The sequence below is a fragment of the Cebus imitator genome, unplaced genomic scaffold (assembly GCF_001604975.1).
Source record: "Cebus imitator isolate Cc_AM_T3 unplaced genomic scaffold, Cebus_imitator-1.0 Scaffold253, whole genome shotgun sequence".
NCBI lineage: Eukaryota > Metazoa > Chordata > Mammalia > Primates > Cebidae > Cebus > Cebus imitator.
The window spans coordinates 1,544,326-1,554,680 of record NW_016107568.1 but is presented as its reverse complement, the minus strand read 5'-3'; the positions used below and the strand labels follow the sequence as shown (position 1 = coordinate 1,554,680).

Genomic DNA, 10,355 nt, shown 5'->3' with positions numbered 1-10,355 from the left:
AAGGAAAATAAGTGCTTAGAAAAATGTACAGGTCACTCACTTACTAGCAAAAGTTGGGGCTGAGGTTAATGCTAACTTAGGAGCTAAATGCTTGATTAGGAATGATCTCAGAATCTTTTTGAATTTCCAATATCCTCATATTATTGAAACTGTCATAATATATGTGTCCTGAAATTCAGAAGATGGTAGTCATTTTTCCCATATGTATGGGCTGTTAAGGCAAGGGATATCTTAAACATCATATTACTTTATTTAGATTTCTTCTATTCCAATTATTAATGTTATGTAATTCTCATTGTTTTACTTCTTCATGATATTGTGAAGACTATATAGACGATTCAGCCAAGCCTGCAAATCTCCCTTATCTGGAATTCCACTGGACCCAATCTGTTTTCCATTGCCAGTGCCATGCTACTAAAGCCATACAGTATCAAGCACCCTCCGTCTAGGTCCAGGGACTATCACAGGAGAGGTGGGCATTTAAGATTGTAAGGGCTGGTTTCAAGGGGTGCAGTCCAGGAAAACAGCCTGTTGCATTGCAAGGGTGATGTCATCTTGAAGTGCAGCTGCCATGGTGACTGCTGTTTGACTCCTGCATACCAAGATATTCTGCAACAATGTCTTTAAACAATGCTGGTAATGCTTAGCTAACCTCCCCAGTGTTCAGGTGTTTCACAAGAAAGTCTGAGATGCGACCAGAGCTACACGTTTTGCCAAAAAGGCTTGCTATGCAAAGGGTATTTTCAGGAGGGTAAGTGCTGCCATTTAGTGGCTGCTGGAAACATTGCTTCTGTTTGTAAGTTCCTATTAAATGTTTCTTTCTGAGAAACTGTATTTGTCAGCCTCTTTCTTTGGCCTCTTGGCTTCTTTGGCCTTTGGGGGTAGGTTTGCACAGACTTGCTCATCATGGAACACCTGGAGACTTTTATTGAAGAATGCTATTAGAAACCAATATCTAAGTACTAGGTATGCTCATTGCTACTGGGGTGTTCTTTTTTTAGCCCCCTCAGCTGACAGGGCAAAGAAATATATGTGTGTATATTTACTCATATATGTATATGTACACATATGTGTAAATGTCTCTCTTATCTGTAAATCCCAACTCCAAACACTGAGAAGCATGATGCCTGCCATTTCTCACACATTCACTTAATTGCTTAATCCACATATACATATATAGCAGTGTCAGAATTGTTAACTTCTACCTCAATGGGAAATAACTTTATCAACTAAAATGCAGTGCCATGTGCAATTTCTGTGCTTGTAGTCTTACATACTCCATTCATTCCCAAAGTTATTTCAGTCACCATCTTGTTTCTCACCTCCTTCAGTGAGGTCATTTTACATGCTTATAATACAGTTATATATACATATAATAGTTAGATTCCCTTGTCACAGGGTGAATTCTTTCCTTTGACCCTTTGACCTCCTAAATGATACTTTAATGTGTATACGTTGATTCACTCTGTGCTGTAAAGTTCTGAGTTTTATCATACAGAATAATTACATCACCTTAGAAATCTGTGCTTTACCTATGTAACCTTCCCCTCTCCCCTGAACTCCAGTAAAAAAAGAAATCACTGATCTTTTTACTGTCTTAATATTGCTTTTGCATCTTCTAGAATGCTATATAATCAAATTCTGTTTATATATTCAGTACACTTTCCACATTTTTTTGTTGATGGTGGTGATTTTTCTGCTTAAATGGCCCCCATGCATAAAACTTAAGTTCGGTCCAGTGTTGCCAAGAAAAAGGTGGCTGTGGTATGCCTTACAAAGGAAATGTTTGTATTAGATAAGCTAGCTAAGCTTTTGAGACGTGAGTTATAGCATATTTGACTGTGAGTTTAATATTATGGAATCAACAATACATATTAATAAGATGTCTTTTCAACAGAAACACACATAAAGCAAGTTTATTTACTAACTTTGATGAAAATGTTGTGACCAGAAGATAATAGGAATTCAACACTGTGTTACTCCTACAGGCAATGCTTCAGTATTTGTAGATCTGTATAGACCTCAACTACCACAAGTAATGAGATTTGACTGTATCATTTCAAATATGGCTTCAAGTCTAATGCCTGTCTAATCATCACAGAGACTTAAACTTTTGTGGCTTTACTGTTTATTAAACAATTTATGACATTTTATCTTAATACATATTATATACAGCAGATATTATTATACCTGTTTCCTGTGTGAGAAGGAAGTATCGCTGAATTTTTGCCAAAATTGCTGATACCTTGGAAAGACTGGGACTTATGTCTTGAAATATAGCTGATTGTTCTTTCTCCTAAATGAGCTGGTTCATCGGAACCAGACACCACTATGGCCATTCCTGCATCTAAAGCACACCCATCTTTGACCACTTAAGAAATATTATAAGCATTTCAGAATGTAGCAAATACCTTTTTCTGATTTTCTCTTGTCCTAGCTCTAAAGACTTTTAAAGCTTCTAGCTAGAAAATTCAACTTAGGCCTAGATTTATTACCACTCACTCCTCCAATTCCCGGTTGTAGAGCGAATCCAATATCCCATTCTAGTCCAGATCTCTCTCTGAAATGGGATAATGGTCTGAACAAGGTTGTAATGGGTTTAACTGTGCCTGACCCTAAGTGCAAGCACATCCTCAGCCTGTATACCTGTAAATGTGACTATATTTGGACAAAGATGCTCTGCAGGTGTAATTAAATTAAGATTCAGGAGACAAGATCATCCTGCACTAACTGGGTGAGCTCTAAATCCAGTAATGAGTGTCTTTATAAGTAAAGAAGAAACACAGAAGAGAGACCCAGAAAGAAAGACTGTGTGAAGGTGGAGGCAGAGATTTGAGAGATACATCTACAACCAGGGGTTGCCAGGGATTGCCGGAGGCCACCAGAAGCTAGGAGAGCAGCGTGGAATAGGTTCTCCTCAAAACCTCCACAAGGAACCAGCCCCGGTAACATCTTGATTTCAGACTCTGGTCTCCAGAACTGTGCTGTAAAAGTAGATTTCTGTAGTTTTAAGCCACCAAGTTAGTGGTAATTTGTTATGAGCTTGATGGGTTAAAATAATTTATTCTCTCACAATTATGAGACGACAGATTTCTACAACCTGAAGTCAAGTTGTTTTCAGGGCTGTGCTTTCTCCAGAAGGTGCAGTGGGGGTGAGAGTGAGGGAATTAAGGGCCCCCCACTGACCTGCCTGTTAATGAGTCTCAGTGGCCAAAGGTATGATTGAAATAAGCTACCCAAATGATTCTGTGGTTGTTACTCATGTGACTCAGTCTCCTCTGGGCAGGAACAGGAAGGGATTTTCTCATGGCAATGTAGCGGCAAGCCCCACCGCCCAACAGAAAAGCAATGCTGTTGTGGTCACTGAGTAAGGAATCCCTGAAATTAAAATACATGGTGTCAGCAATAAGAACCTTGATATCTGATAGACAGCTTCAGGTGAACAAAAACATTTGAAATGTATTGGTTGAATCCAAACAAGCCATTCAAAACTAAAAATGGATTTAGCCAATTTCTTTTCCTTTTGCCCCCTTTTAGCCCATCCCTTCCCTTTTGCCTCAACCTCAGCTGCTTTTGGAGAAAGATAATTAGAGATGCAACTGAGATCTCTCTGTCCTTAAATGGGACGAGGGCTATGCACACCTGTGTGCATATGCCAGGGAACTTCGGGGAGTGAAGGGCTCAAGCTTATGGCTGTGTTGGCTTCAGGTGCCCAAGTCACCATTCTACCCTGTCCTGTTAAAGAACAAGATGTTGGGCACAGGAATGGCCAAAGGCACCAAAAACTAAAGGATGGAGTTGAGGCAGTTGTGGGTAGGGGTAGAAAGGGATCTCTGGCCAAATCTCATCTTGAACTTTAGCTCCTATAATCCCCACATGTCCAGGGAGGGAACGAGCGGGAGGTAACTGAATAATGGAGGCAGGTTTTCCCCATGTGGTTTTTGTGACAGTGAATAAGTCTTACAATATATGACAGTTTCATAAAGGAAAGTTCCCCTGCACATGCTCCCTCTTGCCTGCTGCCATGTAAGAGATGCCTTTGTACCTCCTTCACCTTCTGCCATGATTATGAGGCCACCTTATCAATGTAGAAGTGTGAGTCCATTAAACACCTTTTTCTTTATAAATTACCCATTCTTGGGTATTTCTTCATAGCAGTATGAAAATTGACTAATACAGTGAATTGGCATCACAGAGTGGGGTGCTTCTTTAAACGTACCTGAAAATGTGGAAGCAACTTTGGAACTGGGTAACAGGCAAAGGTTGAAAAAAGAGGGCTCAGAAGAAGACAGGAAACTGTGGGAAAGTTTGGAACTTCACAGAGACTTGTTGAATGGCTTTGCCCAAAATGCCGATAGTGATATGGCAGTGAATTCTAGGCTAAGGTGGTCTCAGATGGAGATGAAGAACTTATTGGACACTGAAGCAAATGTCACTTTTGCTACACTTTAGCAGAGACTGGTGGCATTATGACCCCGGCCTTAAAGATCTGTGGAAATTTGAACTTGAGAAAGATGATTTAGGGTATCTGGTAGAAGAAATTTCTTAGCAGCAAAGCATTCAAGATGTGGCTTGGGTACTCTGAAAACCATTCAGTTTTAGTCATTCACAGAGATATGGTTTGGGATTGGAACTTAGGTTTAAAAGGGAAGCAGAGCATAAAAGTTCAGAAAATTTGCAATCTGGTGATGTGATAGAAAATAAAACCTCATTTTCTGAAGATAAATTCAAGCCAGCCACAGGAATTCACATAAATAATAAGGAGGCAAATGTTAATCACCAAGACAATGGAGAAAATGTCTCCAGAGCATGGCAGAGGTCTTCATGGCACAGTCTCCCATCACAGGCCCAGAGTCCTAGAAGGAAACAATGGTTTCATGGGCTGAACCCTGGGCCTTCTGGCTTTGTGCAGTCTTGGGGCTTGGTGCCCTGTGTCCCAGCTGTTGCTAAAGGGGGTCAAGTTATAGCTCAGACTGTTGATTCAGATGGTGCAAGCCCCAAACCTTGGTGGCTTACACATGCTATTGGGCCTGCAGGTGCATAGAAGTTAAGAATTAAGGTTTGGGAACCACCATCTAGATTTCACAGGATGTATGGAATTCCTTGATGTCCAGACAGATGTTTGCTGCAGGGATGGAGCCCTCATGGAGAACCTCTGCTAGGGAAGTACAGAAGGGAAATGCAGGGTGGCAGCCCCCATAGAAAGTCCCCCCTGAGACACTGCCTAGTATAGCAGTGAGAAGACAGCCACCGTCCTCCAGATGCCAGAATGGTAAATCCATCAACATGCTCTTTGAAAAGTGGCAGACACTCCATGCCAGTCTGTGAAAGCAGCCAGGAAGGGAGCTGTACCCTGCAAAGCTATGGGGCAGAGCTGCCCAAGATCATGGGAAGCCACCTCTGGCATCAGTGTGACCTGGATGTGAGACATGGAGTCAAAGCTCACTTTGGAGCTTTAACTTTTAACTGCCCCTCTGGATTTTGGACTTGCAAGGGGCCTGTAGCCCCTTCATTTTGGCCAATTTATCCCATTTGGAACGGGTGTATTTACCCAAAGCCTGTACCCCCATTGTATCTAGGGAGTCACTGACTTGTTCTTGATTTTCCAGGTTCATAGGTGGAAGGGACTTGCCTTGTCTTAGATGACACTTTGGATTTGGACTTTTGAGTTAACGCTGCAGTTATGTAAGACTTTGGGAGACTGTTGGAAAGGTGTGATTGTGTTTTGAATGGGAAGGACAGGAGATTTGGGAGGGGCCAGAGGCGGAATGATATGGTTTGGCAGTGTCCCTATGCAAATCTCATCTTGAATTGTAGCTCCCATAATCCCCGTGTGTCCAGGGAGGGACCTAGTGGGAGGTAATTGAATCATGGGGCAGGATTTTCCTGTACTATTCTCATGATAATGAATAAGTTGCATGAGATCTGATGGTTTCATAAAGGGCAGCTCCCCTGCCCACACTCTGTTGCTTGCTACCACGTAAGACATGCTTTGCTCTTCCTTCGCCTTCCACCATGATTGCGAGGCCTCTCAGCCATATGGTACTATGAGTACATTAAATCTCTTTTTCTTTATAAATTACTGAGTCCCAGATACTTCTTAACAGTATGAAAATGAACTAATACAAGTTCAAAGTTCCACAGATCTCTAGGTCAGGGGTAAAATGTCTCCAGTCTCTTTGCTAAAGCATAACAAGAGTGACCTTTGCTCCAGTGTCAGGTAAGTTCCTCATCTCCATCTGAGAATCCCTCAGCCTGTACTTCATTGTCCTTATCACTCTCAGTATCTTGGTCAAAACCATTCAGCAAGTCTCTAGGAAGTTCCACACTTTCCCACATCTCCCTGTCTTCTTCTGAGCCCTACTGTTCCAAACTCTTCCTGTTACCCAGTCCCAAAGTTCCTTCCACATTTTCAAGTATCTTTGTAGCAGCACCCCAAACTCCTGGTACCAATTTCCTGTATTAGTCTGTTTTCACAGTGCTATGAAGAAATACCCAAAGTTGGTAATTTATAAAGGAAAGAGGTTTAATTTACTCACAGTTCCAAATGGCTGGGAGGCCTCAGGAAACTTACAATCATGTAAAGGGGAAGCAAACAAGTCCTATAAAACCATCAGATTTTATGAGAATTCACTCACTATCATGAGAACAGCATGAGGGAACCTTCCTGATGATCCAATCACCTCCCACCAAGTTCCTGCCTTGACACTTGGGGGTTATGGGGATTAAAATTCAAGATGAGATTTGGGTGGGGACCCAGACCCAAACCATATCAGTGTGGCTCTCTGGGAAACCTGACAATTTGGAAGAGATGGTTGAGTACCTGACCAGACATTTGAATTAGAATCATGAAACTGAGGGAGGAAAAAGTTAACAGTTTAAAGCTCGTCAAGTTAGTAATTTTGGATGGGTAAAATGTTGTTGTACCCAAAGAATAAAAATGTTCCATAAATATCCCAGCCTTCACAGGGACACAAGTCAATTTGAAATCATCTCAATCCTGATTAGGTTAATATAATCTAGGATTACTAGTAGCCCCCACCTAGCTGCCTCCAAAAATTAATGGTAAAGTCTCTTTTGAAGAAGATTTTACCATCCTGGGTTTCTAATTTTTCCTACAAGACAAAATTTGCTAGAGAAAAATGAATGTAAATCTTCAACTTTTATAAAAAGGTAAGGATCTTTTATTGGCAAAATTAATCAAGAAAGACAGTCGAAATGTAGATTTAATAAGAAAAATGTGACGGTATTCTATTCAATACTAAAATGGGAGATACATATTTTAACTATAAGTATTTACCTATAAGCCCGTTCAAGGGCTCACAGAGTTCCTTGAAGTGATGAGCCTTCTTTCTTCATTACTTCCTGAATAGCAGAGCATTAGGTCCCACTCTCAGTATGAGACTCATTTTTTCACTACCAGACCATGTGAATTGACATTTCCTGTTTTAGATTTTATTGAAACTAAAAGAAACAACTGTACAACCAAAGGTAAAGTATAACTTTAACAAAAATTTTATCTTTAGACACTTTCATGAAGCCATGGGTTCTCTTATTAAATGCTGGAACCCAGTACTACTCCTGCTACCACACACATTAAAGATTTCAAATCCCCGATCCTACTATTGCAAATAAATCTCCACTGAGTTATGCCTGGAAGTGTTTAATAGGGTATATCAGTTGCAAAAACTTATCTTTAAATAGCATGCAAATAAGGTGAGCCCTTCTAGTCTCCAATTCTGAAAGCCCTGTCATATCACTGCTTGAGCTTATGACTTGTGCTCTATGACCTGTGCCTGCATCCTTCTGAACCAAAGATGGGTCCCACAGGATGTATCAGATGCACAGTGGTTTGGAGTGGTTATAGTAAGATTCATTTGCCATTTAAATGTTAGGTAAAATTCATCACTGGAATGTTCAGGAACTGGGCACATACACCCTGGAATTTTACAACAGCAAATAGATCTGAATTTGGAATCTGTATCTCAAATGTTATCACCTCTGTGACAGCATCCCTGAAGCCCTCTCTGTGCTACAACTGCAGCATGTTCACTTCTGTATTATGGTTATAACTCTTTTTTTTTTTTTAAACTTCTACTCACCTACTAGATTGTGACTTGATGGTGAGGACAATGTTATATTTATCTTAGCAGTCCCAATGCTTGACACTATATCTGGCATGCACAAAAAATTTCCTCCAAAAAGACTGAATAAAACTTTTAAAAGGGTACTTTAGGTTTACGGTCATAGACATTAATTACTGGAAGAAAACAGCTATCTATTGAGCACATTAGAGAGACTGGTGTTCCAACAGCTACATGGAGTGGAGCCATACAAACCAGCTAAAGGTGAGGACCTCCAGGTGGGGCTTCTCCAGTACTTTGTCTTTGCTGCATGATTGCTGTGGGCTGCATCCAACCTTGTAAAGCCAGTCAAGAATTTTTCCAACATTTTCTTTCTGTTTTTTTTCTGTTGTTGTTCTTAATTTTTTTTTTTTTCTTGAAGACAGAGTCTCACTCTGTCACCCAGGCTGGGGTGAAGTGGCGCAATCTTGGCTCACTGAAACTTCCATCTCCCAGGTTCAAGCGATTCTCATGCCTCAGATTCCTGAGTAGCTGGGGCTGCAGGTGCGCACCACCATGCCCGGCTAGGCTAACTTTTTGTTTTTATTTTTGGTAGTGACGGGATTTGGCCATATTGCCCAGACTGGCCTCAAACTCCTGAGCTCAGGCAATCCGCCTGCCTCAGCTTCCCAAAGTGCTAGGATTGCAGGCATGAACCACTGCGCCCAGCCAATTTCTTCATTCTTAGGCTAAATCTGTGAGGGACACACTTTTTCCAACATTAGCTGCAAAGGGTTTTTCCTCTGAACTTAAGTCACCGTCAGTAAGTAGGTTTTTTTTCTCTTTCTTGCGCTTTTGTTTGCTTGTTTGTTGTTTTGTTTTTATTTGGGAAAACCCATTTCTTGATAGTAAGAAATTACTTTTTACATGCAAGGTCAAACCATGGGATGAATTTTCTTCCACACTTATATAAACTTTTTTATTCCTGCCTCTGACTGTAAATAGTCGCACAGTTAAAAGCAGAATGGACTTAATGGAGTATCATTTGTATTTATAATTCCTGTATTTGTAATTCTGCTACAGAAATGAATTGTTATACTCAAAATTTACACTGTTATTTCACTTCTTGAAAACCATGTAAAAATAATGCTCTTGTGGCTTTTCATAGGTTTATAGTCTGTAAACATTAATTTTAATCAATAATTCATATCATTTATGATTTTTATTATGGGAAACAGATAACCATAAAACACATAAACATAATTATTTTGTGACAGATGGTGTGTTTGGAGTGTTTACTATCACCCTTGAATATGATACCCTGGCTGGAAAATATTGGTTTGATAATGCACCTTTAAGAAATTATATAAAATACGTAAAAGTATATAACCTTATACACATTTTTTAAAACAAGGCCTTGTTGTAGAAAAAAGATTATACTATGCATGAAGATGTTTTGCATTCTATTATTATTTGAATTTATTTTAAAAGCCATTGCTGCTCTGTTTATATATATAAGTAAAGCGAGCCCTTCTAGTCTCCAATTCTGAAAGCCCTGCTTTCAGAATATCGCTGCTTGAGCTTTACTATGACCTGTGCCTCCATCCCTCTGAACCAAAGATGGGTGCCACAAGAGGTACCAGACACACAGTGGTTCCGAGTGGTTATAGTAAGATTCATTTGCCATCTAAATGTTAGGTAAAATTCATTGGTGCAATGTTCAGGAACTGGACACATAGACCCTGGTGGTTTACATATTTATATATATAAACATATATTTATATATATAAACATATATATATATATATATATATATATATATACACACACATAAACAGAGCAGCAGAATAATGGACTCTAGCTCCATCCATGTCCCTGCATAGGACATGATCTCATTATTTTTTATGGCTGTATAGTATTCAATGGTATAATCAGTTTTCTTTATCCAGTTTACTATTAACAGGCATTTAGGTTGTTTCTTTGCTGTTGTGAATGTCAGGTCTCCATATGCAGTCTGGAGCCTGAAAGTCTGCAGTCCTGCTTGCTTTGGCTGATGATCTCCCACCCGCCCACCTGCATTCACCATTGTCCCTGATTGCCCAGCAGAGCTTCCCCAGACAAGCCCCCCCTCACCCAACCCGGACATCTTAACTGTTCTTATGATCATGTGAATACCTCTCACCCATCCTGCCATCTTAACTGCTCTTCTGCCTCACCCCACCCACAGTTGTAACTTAACTTGTGGTCATGTACACTCCTTGCCCCTACCCCCACCACTGTAACTGATCTTAC

General features: G+C 40.3%; 1 protein-coding gene across 1 annotated transcript in view; it reads left to right on the top strand.

Moving 5' to 3' along the window:
* Positions 1–10,355, top strand: part of LOC108282873 (protein FAM111A-like) — a 34,632-nt gene that overhangs the window by 12,334 nt on the left and 11,943 nt on the right. The gene's annotated exons all lie outside the window — the stretch shown is intronic.